The following is a 14687-nucleotide window of genomic DNA, read 5'->3' as shown; positions in this document are numbered from 1 at the left end:
AATTTCTGTGATTCATCGTCAATATGAAGGTCCAAGGGATACAGAAAACCTGAAGTGAAGCATCGGAATCTAAAACTGGACTCACAGGAGAGGTTCAAATCATAGAAAGTTAGAGTGTCAGACCTCTTGTACTTAAGTCGGCATTGTGCCTTTTGAATTTATTTCCGATGCAATTTGTGTGCTTCATCGTCAATAAGAAGGTCCAAGGGATACAGTAAACCTGAAATGAAGGATCGGAATCTAAAACCGTACTCACAGGAGAGGTTCAAATCATAGAAAGTTAGAGTGTCAGTCCTCTTGTACTTAAGTCGGCATTGTGCCTTTTGAATTTAATTCCGATGCAATTTTAGTGTTTCATCGTCAATAAGAAGGTCCAAGGTATCCAGTAAACCTGAAGTGAAGCAACGGAATCCAAAACGTGACTCACAGGAGAGTTTCAAATCATAGAAAGTTAGAGTGTCCGTCCTCTTGTACTTAAGTCGTCATTGTGCCTTTTGACTTTAATGCCGATGCAATTTCTGTGCTCCATCGTCAAAAAGATGGTCCAAGGGATACAGTAAACCTGAAGTGAAGCATCAGAATCTTAAACTGGACTTACAGGAGAGGTTGAAATCATAGAAAGTTAGAGTGTCAGTCTTCTTGTACTTGAGCCGGCATTGTGCCTTTTGCATTAAATTCGGATGCAATATCTGTATTTATTCGTCAATAAGAAGGTCCAAGGGGTACCGTTAACCTGAAGTGAAGCATCGGAATCTAAAACTGGACATACAGGAGAGGTTCAAATCACATTAAGTTAGAGTGTCTTTCGTCTTGTACCTAAGTCAGCATGATGCCTTTTGTATTAAATTCGGATGCAATTTCAGTGCTTCATCGTCATTTAGTAGGTCTAAGGGATACAGTAAACCTGAAGTGAAGCATCGGAATACAATACTGGACTCACAGGAGTGGGTCATAACATAGAAAGTTAGAGTGTCAGTCCTCTTGTACTTTAATCGGCATTGTGCTTTTTTTAATTTAAATCCGATGCAATTTCTGTGTTTCATCGTCAATAAGAAGGTCCAAGGTATACAGTAAACCTTAAGTGAAGCATCGGAATCTAATACTTGACTCACAGGAGAGGTTCAAATCATAGAAAGTTACAGTGTCCGTCCTCTTGTACTTACGCCGGCATTGTGACGTTTGTATTAAATTCGGATGCAATATCTGTATTTCATCGTCAATAAGAAGGTCCAAATGATACAGTAAACCTGAAGTGCAGCATCGGAATCTAAAACTGGACCCACAGGAGAGGTTCAAATCTTAGAAAGTTAGAGTGTGAGTCCTCTTGTACTTCAGTCGGCATTGTGCCTCTTGTATTAAATTCGGATGAAATTTCTGTGTTTCATGGTCAATAAGAGGGTCCAAGGGATACAGTAAACCTGAAGTGAAGCATCAGAATCTTAAACTGGACTTACAGGAGAGGTTCAAATCATAGAAAGTTAGAGTGTCAGTCCTCTTCTACTTCAGTCGGCATTGTGCCTTTTGAATTTAAATCCGATGCAATTTCTGTGTTTCATCGTCCATAAGTGGGTCCAAGGTATACAGTGAACCTAAATTGAAGCATCGGAATCTAAAACTGGACATACAGGAGAGGTTCAAATCACATAATGTTAGAGTGTCTTTCCTCTTGTACCTAAGTCAGCATGATGCCTTTTGTATTAAATTCGGATGCAATTTCAGTGCTTCATCTTCAATTAGTTGGTCCAAGGAATACAGTAAACCTGAAGTGAAGCATCGGAATCCAATACTGGACTCACAGGAGTGAGTCATATCATTGACAGTTAGAGTGTCAGTCCTCTTGTACTTTAGGCGGCATTGTGCTTTTTTTAATTTAATTCCGATGCAATTTCTGTGTTTCTTCGTCAATAAGAAGGTCCAAGGTATACAGTAAGCCTGAAGTGAAGCATCGGAACCTAAAACTTGACTCACAGGAGAGGTACAAATCATAGAAAGTTACAGTGTCCGTCCTCTTTTACTTAGGTCGGCACTGTGCCATTTGAATTTAATTCCGATGCAATTTCTGTGTTTCATCGTCAATAAGAAAGTTAAAGGGATACAGTAAACCTGAATTGATGCATCGGAATCTAAAACTGGACTTACAGGAGAGGTTGAAATCATAGAAAGTTAGAGTATCAGTCCACTTGTACTTAAGTCGGCATTGTGCCTTTTGTATTAAATTCTAATGCAATTTCTGTGTTTCATCGTCAACAAGAAGGTCCAAGGGATACAGTAAACCTGAAGTGTAGCATCGGAATCTAAAACTGGACTCACAGGAGAGTTTCATATCATAGAAAGTTAGAGTGTCAGTCCTCTTGTATTTAAGTCGTCATTGTGCCTTTTGAATTTAATTCCGATGCAATTTCTATGCTCCATCGTCAAAAAGAAGGTCCAAGGGATACATTAAACCTTAAGTGAAGCATCAGAATCTAAAACTGGACTTACAGGAGAGATTCAAATCATAGAAAGTTAGAGTGTCTGTCTTCTTGTACTTAAGCCGGCATTGTGCCATTTGCATTAAATTCGGATTCAATATCTGTATTTATTCGTCAAGAAGAAGGTCCAAGGGGTACAGTTAACCTGAAGTGAAGCATCGGAATCTAAAACTGGACTCACAGGAGAGGTTGAAATCATAGAAAGTAAGAGTGTCAGTCCACTCCTACTTAAGTCGGCATTGTGCCTTTTGAATTTAATTCCGAAGCCATTTCTGTGCATCATCGTCAATAAGACGGTCCAAAGTATACAGTAAACCTGGAGCGAAGCATCCGAATCTAAAACTGGCCTCACAGGAGAGGTTCAAATCATAGAAAGTTAGTGTGTCAGTCCTCTTGTACTTAAGTCGGCATTCTGCTTTTTGAATTTAAATCCGATGCAATTTCTGTGTTTTATCGTCAATAAGTAGGTCCAAGGTAAACAGTGAACCTGAAGTGAAGCATCGGAATCTAAAACTGGACATACAGGAGAGGTTCAAATCACATAAAGTTAGAGTGTCTCTCTCTTGTACCTAAGTCAGCATGATGCTTTTTGTATTAAATTCGGATGAAATTTCAGTGCTTCATCGTCAGTTAGTTGGTCCAAGGGATACAGTAAACCTGAAGTGAAGCATCGGAATCCAATACTGGACTCACAGGAGTGGGTCATATCATTGAAAGCTAGAGTGTCCGTCCTCTTGTACTTTAGTCGGCATTGTGCTTCTTTTAATTTAATTCCGATGCAATTTCTGTGCTTCATCGTCAAAAAGAAGGTCCAAGGGATACAGTAAACCTGAAGTGAAGCATCAGAATCTAAAACTGGACTTACAGGAGAGGTTCAAATCATAGAAAGTTAGAGTGTGAGTCCTCTTGTACTTAAGTCGGCATTGTGCCTCTTGTATTAAATTTGGATGCAATTTCTGTGTTTCATCGTCAACAAGAAGGTCCAAGGGATACAGTAAACCTGAAGTGAGGCATCGGATTCTAAAACTCGACTCACAGGAGAGCTTCAAATCATAGAAAGTTAGAGTGTCGGTCCTCTTTCACTTAAGTCGGCATTTTGAATTTTAAATTTAATTCCGATGCAATTTCTATGCTTCATCGTCAAAAAGAAGGTCCTAGGGATGCAGTAAACCCGAAGTGAAGCATTGGAATCTAAAACTGGACTCACAGGAGAGATTTAAATCATAGATAGTGAGAGTGTCAGTCCTCATGTACCTAAGTCGGAATTGTGCCTTTTGTATTAAATTCGGATGCAATTTCTGTGTTTCATCGTCAATAAGAATGTCCAAGGGATACAGTAAACCGGAAGTGAAGCATCGGAATCTAAAACTGGACTCAAAGGAGAGGTTCAAATCATAGAAAGTTAGAGTGTCAGTCCTCTTGTAGTTAAGTCTGCATTGTGCCTTTTGTATTAGTTACGGATGCTATTTCTGTGTTTCATCGTCAATAAGAAGGTCCAAGGTATACAGTAAACTTGAAGTGAAGCATCAGAATCTGAAACTGGACTCACAGGAGAGGTTCAAATCATATAAAGTTAGAGTTTCAGTCCTCTTGTACTTAAGTCGGCATTGTGCCTTTTGTATTAAATTCGGATGCAATTTCTGTGTTTCATTGTCAACAAGAAAGTCCAAGGTATACAGTAAACCTGAAGTGAAGCATCGGAATCTAATACTTGACTCACAGGAATTGTTCAAATCATAGAAAGTTACAGTGTCCGTCCTCTTGTACTTACGCCGGCATTGTGACGTTTGTATTAAATTCGGATGCAATATCTGTATTTCATCATCAATAAGAAAGTCCAAATGATACAGTAAACCTGAAGTGCAGCATCGGAATCTAAAACTGGACCCACAGGAGAGGTTCAAATCTTACAAAGTTAGAGTGTGAGTCCTCTTGTACTTCAGTCGGCATTGTGCCCCTTGTATTAAATTCGGATGCAATTTCTGTGTTTCATGGTCAATAAGAAGTTCCAAGGGATACAGTAAACCTGAAGTGAAACATCGGAATCTAAAACTCGACTCACAGGAGAGGTTCAAATCATAGAAAGTTAGAGTGTCGGTCCTCTTTTATTTAAGTCGGGATTTTGCCTTTTAAATTTAATTCCGATGCAATTTCTATGCTTCATCGTCAAAACGAAGGTCCTAGGGATACAGTAAACCTGAAGTGAAGCATTGGAATCTAAAACTGGACTCACAGGAGAGGTTCAATCCATAGAAAGTGAGAGTGTCAGTCCTCATGTAACTAAGTCGGAATTGTGCCTTTTGTATTAAATTCGGATGCAATTTCTGTGTTTCATCTTCAACAAGAAGGTCCAAGGGATACAGTAAACCTGAAGTGAAGCATCAGAATCTAAAACTGGACTTACAGGAGAGGTTCAAATCATAGAAAGTTAGAGTGTGAGTCCTCTTGTACTTAAGTCGGCATTGTGCCTCTTGTATTAAATTTGGATGCAATTTCTGTGTTTCATCGTCAACAAGAAGGTCCAAGGGATACAGTAAACCTGAAGTGAGGCATCGGATTCTAAAACTCGACTCACAGGAGAGCTTCAAATCATAGAAAGTTAGAGTGTCGGTCCTCTTTCACTTAAGTCGGCATTTTGAATTTTAAATTTAATTCCGATGCAATTTCTATGCTTCATCGTCAAAAAGAAGGTCCTAGGGATGCAGTAAACCCGAAGTGAAGCATTGGAATCTAAAACTGGACTCACAGGAGAGATTCAAATCATAGATAGTGAGAGTGTCAGTCCTCATGTACCTAAGTCGGAATTGTGCCTTTTGTATTAAATTCGGATGCAATTTCTGTGTTTCATCGTCAATAAGAATGTCCAAGGGATACAGTAAACCGGAAGTGAAGCATCGGAATCTAAAACTGGACTCAAAGGAGAGGTTCAAATCATAGAAAGTTAGAGTGTCAGTCCTCTTGTAGTTAAGTCTGCATTGTGCCTTTTGTATTAGTTACGGATGCTATTTCTGTGTTTCATCGTCAATAAGAAGGTCCAAGGTATACAGTAAACTTGAAGTGAAGCATCAGAATCTGAAACTGGACTCACAGGAGAGGTTCAAATCATATAAAGTTAGAGTTTCAGTCCTCTTGTACTTAAGTCGGCATTGTGCCTTTTGTATTAAATTCGGATGCAATTTCTGTGTTTCATTGTCAATAAGAAAGTCCAAGGTATACAGTAAACCTGAAGTGAAGCATCGGAATCTAGCTCTTGACTCACAGGAATGGTTCAAATCATAGAAAGTTACAGTGTCCGTCCTCTTGTACTTACGCCGGCATTGTGACGTTTGTATTAAATTCGGATGCAATATCTGTATTTCATCGTCAATAAGAAGGTCCAAATGATACAGTAAACCTGAAGTGCAGCATCGGAATCTAAAACTGGAACCACAGGAGAGGTTCAAATCTTACAAAGTTAGAGTGTGAGTCCTCTTGTACTTCAGTCGGCATTGTGCCCCTTGTATTAAATTCGGATGCAATTTCTGTGTTTCATGGTCAATAAGAAGTTCCAAGGGATACAGTAAACCTGAAGTGAAACATCGGAATCTAAAACTCGACTCACAGGAGAGGTTCAAATCATAGAAAGTTAGAGTGTCGGTCCTCTTTTATTTAAGTCGGGATTTTGCCTTTTAAATTTAATTCCGATGCAATTTCTATGCTTCATCGTCAAAACGAAGGTCCTAGGGATACAGTAAACCTGAAGTGAAGCATTGGAATCTAAAACTGGACTCACAGGAGAGGTTCAATCCATAGAAAGTGAGAGTGTCAGTCCTCATGTAACTAAGTCGGAATTGTGCCTTTTGTATTAAATTCGGATGCAATTTCTGTGTTTCATCGTCAATAAGAAGGTCCAAGGAATACAGTAAACCTGAAGTGAAGCATCGGAATCCAATACTGGACTCACAGGAGTGGGTCATATCATTGAAAGTTAGAATGTCAGTCCTCTTGTACTTTAGGCGGCATTGTGCTTTCTTTAATTTAATTCCGATGCCATTTCTGTGTTTCTTCGTCAATAAGAAGGTCCAAGGTATACAGTAAACCTGAAGTGAAGCATCGGAATCTAAACCTTGACTCACAGGAGAGGTACAAATCATAGAAAGTTACAGTGTCCGTCCTCTTTTACTTAGGTCGGCACTGTGCCATTTGAATTTAATTCCGATGCAATTTCTGTGTTTCATCGTCAATAAGAAGGTTAAAGGGATACAGTAAACCTGAAGTGATGCATCTGAATCTAAAACTGGACTTACAGGAGAGGTTGAAATCATAGAAAGTTAGAGTATCAGTCCACTTGTACTTAAGTCGGCATTGTGCCTTTTGTATTATATTCTAATGCAATTCCTGTGTTTCATCGTCAACAAGAAGGCCCAAGGGATATAGTAAACCTGAAGTGTAGCATCGGAATCTAAAACTGGACTCACAGGAGAGTTTCATATCATAGAAAGTTAGAGTGTCAGTCCTCTTGTACTTAAGTCGTCATTGTGCCTTTTGAATTTAATTCCGATGCAATTTCCGTGCTCCATCGTCAAAAAGAAGGTCCAAGGGATACAGTAAACCTGAAGTGAAGCATCAGAATCTAAAACTGGACTTACAGGAGAGGTTCAAATCATAGAAAGTTAGAGTGTCTGTCTTCTTGTACTTAAGCCGGCATTGTGCCATTTGCATTAAATTCGGATTCAATATCTCTATTTATTCGTCAAGAAGAAGGTCCAAGGGGTACAGTTAACCTGAAGTGAAGCATCGGAATCTAAAACTGGACTCACAGGAGAGGTTGAAATCATAGAAAGTAAGAGTGTCAGTCCACACCTACTTAAGGCGGCATTGTGCCTTTTGAATTTAATTCCGAAGCCATTTCTGTGCATCATCGTCAATAAGACGGTCCAAAGTATACAGTAAACCTGGAGCGAAGCATCCGAATCTAAAACTGGCCTCACAGGAGAGGTTCAAATCATAGAAAGTTAGAGGGTCAGTCCTCTTGTACTTAAGTCGGCATTCTGCTTTTTGAATTTAAATCCGATGCAATTTCTGTGTTTCATCATCAATAAGTAGGTCCAAGGTATACAGTGAACCTGAAGTGAAGCATCGGAATCTAAAACTGGACATACAGAGAGGTTCAAATCACATAAAGTTAGAGTGTCTTTCCTCTTGTACCTAAGTCAGCATGATGCTTTTTGTATTAAATTCGGATGCAATTTCAGTGCTTCATCGTCCGTTAGTTGGTCCAAGGGATACAGTAAACCGGAAGTGAAGCATCGGATTCTAAAACTGGACTCACAGGAGAGGTTCAAATCATAGAAAGTTAGAGTATCAGTCCCCTTGTACGTAAGTCGGCATTGTGCCTTTTGAATTTAATTCGGATGAATTTTCTGTGTTTCATCGTCAATAAGAAGGTCCAAGGGATACAGTAAACCTGAAGTGAAGCATCGGGATCTAAAACTTGACTCACAGGAGAGGTACAAATCATAGAAAGTTACAGTGTCCGTCCTCTTGTACTTAAGTCGGCACTGTGCCATTTGAATTTAATTCCGATGCAATTTCTGTGTTTCATCGTCAATAAGAAGGTCCAAGGGATACAGTAAACCGGAAGTGAAGCATCGGAATCTAAAACTGGACTCACAGGAGAGGTTCAAATCATAGAAAGTTAGTGTGTCAGTCCTCTTGTACTTAAGTCGTCATTGTGCCTTTTGAATTTAATGCCGATGCAATTTCTGTGCTTCATCGTCAAAAAGAAGGTCCAAGGGATACAGTAAACCTGAAGTGAAGCATCAGAATCTAAAACTGGACTTACAGGAGAGGTTCAATTCATAGAAAGTTAGAGAGGCAGTCCTCTTGTACTTACGCCGGCATTGTGAATTTTGAATTTAATTCCGATGCAATTTCTTTGCTTCATTGTCAATAAGAACGTCCATGGTATACAGTAAACCTGTAGTATAGTATCGGAAACTGAAACTGGTCTCACAGGAGAGGTTCAAATCAACGAAAGTTAGAGTGTCAGTCCTCTTGTACTTAAGTCGGCATTGTGCCTTTTGAATTTAATTTCGATGCAATTCCTGTGCGTCACCGTCAATAAGTTGGTCCATGGTATACAGTAGACCTGAAGTGTAGAATCGGCATCTAAAACTGGACCCAGAGGAAAGGTTCAAATCATAGAAAGTTAGAGTGTGAGTCCTCTTGTACTTAAGTCGGCATTGTGCCTCTTGTATTAAATTTGGATACAATTTCTGTTATTCATTGTTAATAAGAAGGTCCAAGGGATACAGTAAACCTGAAGTGAAGCATCGGATTCTAAAACTCGACTCACAGGAGAGGTTCAAATCATAGAAAGTTAGAGTGTCGGTCCTCTTTCACTTAAGTCGGCATTTTGCCTTTTAAATTTAATTCCGATGCAATTTCTATGCTTCATCGTCTAAAAGAAGGTCCTAGGGATACAGTAAACCTGAAGTGAAGCATTGGAATCTAAAACTGGACTCACAAGAGAGATTCAAATCACAGATAGTGAGAGTGTCAGTCCTCATGTACCTAAGTCGGAATTGTGCCTTTTGTATTAAATTCGGATGCAATTTCTGTGTTTCATCGTCAATAAGAAGGTCCAAGGGATACAGTAAACCGGAAGTGAAGCATCGGAATCTAAAACTGGACTCACAGGAGAGGTTCAAATCATAGAAAGTTAGAGTATCAGTCCCCTTGTACGTAAGTTGGCATTGTGCCTTTTGAATTTAATTCGGATGAATTTTCTGTGTTTCATCGTCAATAAGAAGGTCCAAGGGATACAGTAAACCTGAAGTGAAGCATTGGAATCTAAAACGGGACTCACAGGAGGGGTTCAAATCATAGAAAGTTAGAGTGTCAGTCCTCTTGCACTTAAGTCGGCATTGTGCCTTTTGTATTAAATTCGGATACAATTTCTGTGTTTCATTGTCAATAAGAAAGTCCAAGGTATACAGTAAACCAGAAGTGAAGCATCGGAATCTAAAACTGGACTCACAGGAGAGTTTCAAATCATAGAAAGTTAGAGTGTCCGTCCTTTTGTACTTAAGTCGTCATTGTGCCTTTTGAATTTAATGCCGATGCAATTTCTGTGCTCCATCGTCAAAAAGATGGTCCAAGGGATACAGTAAACCTGAAGTGAAGCATCAGAATCTTAAACTGGACTTACAGGAGAGGTTGAAATCATAGAAAGTTAGAGTGTCAGTCTTCTTGTACTTAAGCCGGCATTGTGCCTTTTGCATTAAATTCGGATGGAATATCTGTAATTATTCGTCAATAAGAAGGTCCAAGGGGTACCGTTAACCTGAAGTGAAACATCGGAATCTAAAACTGGACTCACAGGAGAGGTAAAATCATAGAAAGTTAGAGTGTCAGTCCACTCCTACTTAAGTCGGCATTGTGATTTTTGAATTTAATTCCGAAGCCATTTCTGTGCATCATCGTCAATAAGACGGTCCAAGGTATACAGTAAACCTGGAGCGAAGCATCCGAATCTAAAACTGGCCTCACAGGAGAGGTTCAAATCATAGAAAGTTAGAGTGTCAGTCCTCTTGTACTTAAGTCGGCATTGTGCCTTTTGAATTTATATCCGATGCAATTTCTGTGTTTCATCGTCAATAAGTAGGTCCAAGGTATACAGTGAACCTGAAGTGAAGCATCAGAATCTAAAACTGGACATACAGGAGAGGTTCAAATCACATTAAGTTAGAGTGGCTTTCGTCTTGTACCTAAATCAGCATGATGCCTTTTGTATTAAATTCGGATGCAATTTCAGTGCTTCATCGTCATTTAGTAGGTCCAAGGGATACAGTAAACCTGAAGTGAAGCATCGGAATACAATACTGGACTCACAGGAGTGGGTCATATCATAGAAAGTTAGAGTGTCAGTCCTCTTGTACTTTAATCGGCATTGTGCTTTTTTTAATTTAATTCCGATGCAATTTCTGTGTTTCATCGTCAATAAGAAGGTCCAAGGTATACAGTAAACCTTAAGTGAAGCATCGGAATCTAATACTTGACTCACAGGAGAGGTTCAAATCATAGAAAGTTACAGTGTCCGTCCTCTTGTACTTACGCCGGCATTGTGACGTTTGTATTAAATTCGGATGCAATACCTGTATTTCATCGTCAATAAGAAGGTCCAAATGATACAGTATACCTGAAGTGCAGCATCGGAATCTAAAACTGGACCCACAGGAGAGGTTCAAATCTTAGAAAGTTAGAGTGTGAGTCCTCTTGTACTTCAGTCGGCATTGTGCCTCTTGTATTAAATTCGGATGCAATTTCTGTGTTTCATGGTCAATAAGAAGGTCCAAGGGATACAGTAAACCTGAAGTGAAACATCGGAATCTAAAACTCGACTCACAGGAGAGGCTCAAATCATAGAAAGTTAGAGTGTCGGTCCTCTTTTCTTTAAGTCGGCATTTTGCCTTCTAAATTTAATTCCGATGCAATTTCTATGCTTCATCGTCAAAAAGATGGTCCTAGGGATACAGTAAACCTGAAGTGAAGCATTGGAATCTAAAACTGGACTCACAGGAGAGGTTCAATCCATAGAAAGTGAGAGTGTCAGTCCTCATGTACCTAAGTCGGAATTGTGCCTTTTGTATTAAATTCGGATGCAATTTCTGTGATTCATCGTCAATAAGAAGGTCCAAGGGATACAGTAAACCGGAAGTGAAGCATCGGAATCTAAAACTGGACTCACAGGAGAGGTTCAAATCATAGAAAGTTAGAGTATCAGTCCTCTTGTACTTAAGTCGGCACTGTGCCTTTTGAATTTAATTGGGATGAATTTTCTGTGTTTCATCGTCAATAAGAAGGTCCAAGGGATACAGTAAACCTGAAGTGAAGCATCGGAATGTAAAAAGGGACTCACAGGAGGGGTTCAAATCATAGGAAGTTAGAGTGTCAGTCCTCTTGTACTTAAGTCTGCATTGTGCCTTTTGTATTAAATTCGGATGCAATTTCTGTGTTTCATCGTCAATAAGAAGGTCCAAGGTATACAGTAAACCTGAAATGAAGCATCAGAATCTAAAACTGGACTCACAGGAGAGGTTTAAATCATAGAAAGTTAGAGTTTCAGTCCTCTTGTACTTAAGTCGGCATTGTGCTTTTTGTATTAAATTCGGATGCAATTTCTGTGTTTCATCGTCAATAAGAAAGTCCAAGGTATACAGTAAACCTGAAGTGAAGCATCGGAATCTAACACTGGACTCACAGAAAGGTTAAAATCATAGATAGTTTGAGTATCAGTCCTCTTGTACTTAAGTCGGCATTGTGCCTTTTGTATTAAATTCGGATGCAATTTCTGTGTTTCATCGTCAATAAGAAGGTCCAAGGTATACAGTAAACCTGAAGTGAAGCATCGGAATCTAAAACTGGACTCACAGGAGAGGTTCGGATCATAGGAAGTTAGAGTGTCAGTCCTCTTGTACTTAGGTCGGCATTGTGCCTTTTGAATTTAATTCCGCTGCAATTTCTGTGCTTCATCGTCAATAAGAAGGTCCAAGGGTCACAGTAAACCTGAAGTGAAGCATCGGAATCTAAAACTGGACTCACAGGAGAGTTTCAGATCACAGAAAGTTAGAGTGTCAATCCCCTTGTACTTAAGTCGGCTTTGTGGCTTTTGTATTAAATTCGGATGCAATTACTGTGTTTCATCGTCGACAAGAATGTCCAAGGTATACAGTAAACCTGAAGTGAAGCATCGGAATCTAAAACTGGACTCACAGGAGAGGTTCAAATCATAGAAAGTTAGAGGTTCAGTCCTCTTGTACTTAAGTCGGCATTCTGCCTTTTGTATTAAATTCGGATGCAATTTCTGTGTTCCATCGTCAATAAGAAGGTGCAAGGGATACAGTAAACCTGAAGTGAAGCATCGGATTCTAACACTGGACTCACAGGAGAGGTTTAAATCATAGAAAGTTAGAGTTTCAGTCCTCTTGTACTTAAGTCGGCATGGTGTCTTTTGTATTAAATTCGGATGCAATTTCTGTGTTTCATCGTCAATAAGAAAGTCGAAGGTATACAGTAAACCTGAAGTGAAGCATCGGAATCTAAAACTGGACTCACAGAGAGGTTAAAATCATAGATAGTTTGAGTATCAGTCCTCTTGTACTTAAGTCGGCATTGTGCCTTTTGTATTAAATTCTGATGAAAATTCTGTGTTTCATCGTCAATAAGAAGCTGCAAGGGATACAGTAAACCAGAAGTGAAGCTTCGGAATTGTAATATCTCCTTATATTCGATGAATTATTCAGATACAATTCTACCCTTGAATGACGTTTACTAATTTTCTATCTTCATACTCGCAGAATCCATGCGAAAAGTAGTTCATACAATAGCTATGCCATGAGCGCATAAGTATTCTTTGTAGTACTCTCTCTGGTGGTTGTTAGAAAAAAAAGAAAGGGGGCTTCCGAGATTGTCTTCGTGCCGATTAGCCTGTGCTTGGTTTGGAAGAACTGTAATCTGATTATTGAGATTTATTACAGAAGATAACCGATATGAACTGTACGATTAAATGGAAATATATATAGATGGCTTCTTCAAATATAAGAACGAGAGGTAACTAATCTGAAGAGAGATTCGGTGCCCATACTAAAAGATTGCTGATACCAAGAAACGATTTCAACTATTGGACAACACCGAGACTACAGAACAAGGCCAGAGAAATCTAATTTTTTTTCATCCTGTAGTTAAAATAGTTTGAAATCAATTTAGAAAGAACTTTTTTCCAGATAGTAGTTAGATTGTAGAACTGTATATTGTGTGATTTTCTTATCTGAGCAGTGAACTTTATACCATCTGTGAAGTAATTAGAAAGTTAAATGTGTCTACGACAGTAAATTTGAAACTGTATTTAGTGACTGGAACCTGATATTGACAGTTATTTAATGGTATTGACTAGAGCGGCATTTAAAATGTCATTGAATCAGCAACGAGACGTGCAACAGCCTTCAGCTGTTTGCACAGAAGCAGAGGCCACAGATAGTAATTCTGAGACTGTTGTGGCTAGCGGTAGCAATATAAATAATCCCGCTGGTTCAGAAAACATTCATACAACAGCTGATCAGACTGTTGTTGACACATTAGTTGTTATTATGCAACAGTTGTCTCTATTAGCCGAAGGCCAAGCGGAAGTGAAACGAGACTTATCCGTTATACAAAATGAATTCAAAAATCAACTAGCCGAAAATGAAACAGAATTACAAAATCAGTTAAGAGCAACCTTTACCGAATTAGATCAGAGATTAATACTTAGACACAGGAAATAAAGGAAACAGGCAGAAAGGACCGAACAGAATCTTATTGCTCGAATTGAGCAGGTCCGCCAACAATGCCAAGAAAACAATAGTAAATTAAAAGCGGAACTAACCGAATATGTATCCGTCCAAATTGACACGATACAAAAACAAGTAGAACTGTTTCCTCAAGTAATACAAGCTCAAGAGGACATACAGTGTTCCGGAGCTATGATACCAGAAGTAACAGAATCCCAAGATAATCTAAAGAAGCAATTTGACGAAGTGAAGGAAAAACAGGAGACAGTGGAACACAGAATGAATGTACTTGCGGGAAAGTTTTCAGAAATGACATTAGAGCGGCAAAATTCTCATTCGGAAGCCATAGAAGATACTGTGAAAGTAGCTTTACAGTCCATTTCAGAGAGTTCCGAGGATAATTTTTTTAGCAAAGGGTTAAAGGAAGTTCAAGAACAACTTGGCGAAGATTTCTCGCGTTGGAAAGAAAATATCGAAAGATCACTAAATCTCTCGCAGGAGGATTTAGAAACACCGAGAAGTAGGAAACAAAACTCTCAATCTGTGCGTGACATTCCGTCCACGTCAAGATCCGATGTAGACAGAACTGGAACGTCACAAGTAAGGTTCGATATAACGGATAGCCACAGGGAAAAGTACGAACAGGATGATTTTTGGAATCGTAGTAGCGTTGAGGAGAAGATGATTAAAGAGAGACAATTTCAAATCTTTAACCCTGACAAAAGGAATGATCATCCTGTAGTCTTTATTCGAAGTTTCAGAGGTCTATTTCCACGATCTTGGACAGAATGGCAAAAGATTAATTTTGTATCTGGATATATACAAGGAACAGGAGCATTGTGGGCATCCGAACAAACATCTTCTTGTAAATGTTACAAAGAATTTGAGCAGGCTTTTCTAGCAAAAT

The sequence above is a fragment of the Schistocerca serialis genome, chromosome 2 (genome assembly GCF_023864345.2).
Source record: "Schistocerca serialis cubense isolate TAMUIC-IGC-003099 chromosome 2, iqSchSeri2.2, whole genome shotgun sequence".
NCBI lineage: Eukaryota > Metazoa > Arthropoda > Insecta > Orthoptera > Acrididae > Schistocerca > Schistocerca serialis.
The sequence above is the reverse complement of the archived record's forward strand: the minus strand, read 5'-3'. Positions refer to the sequence as shown.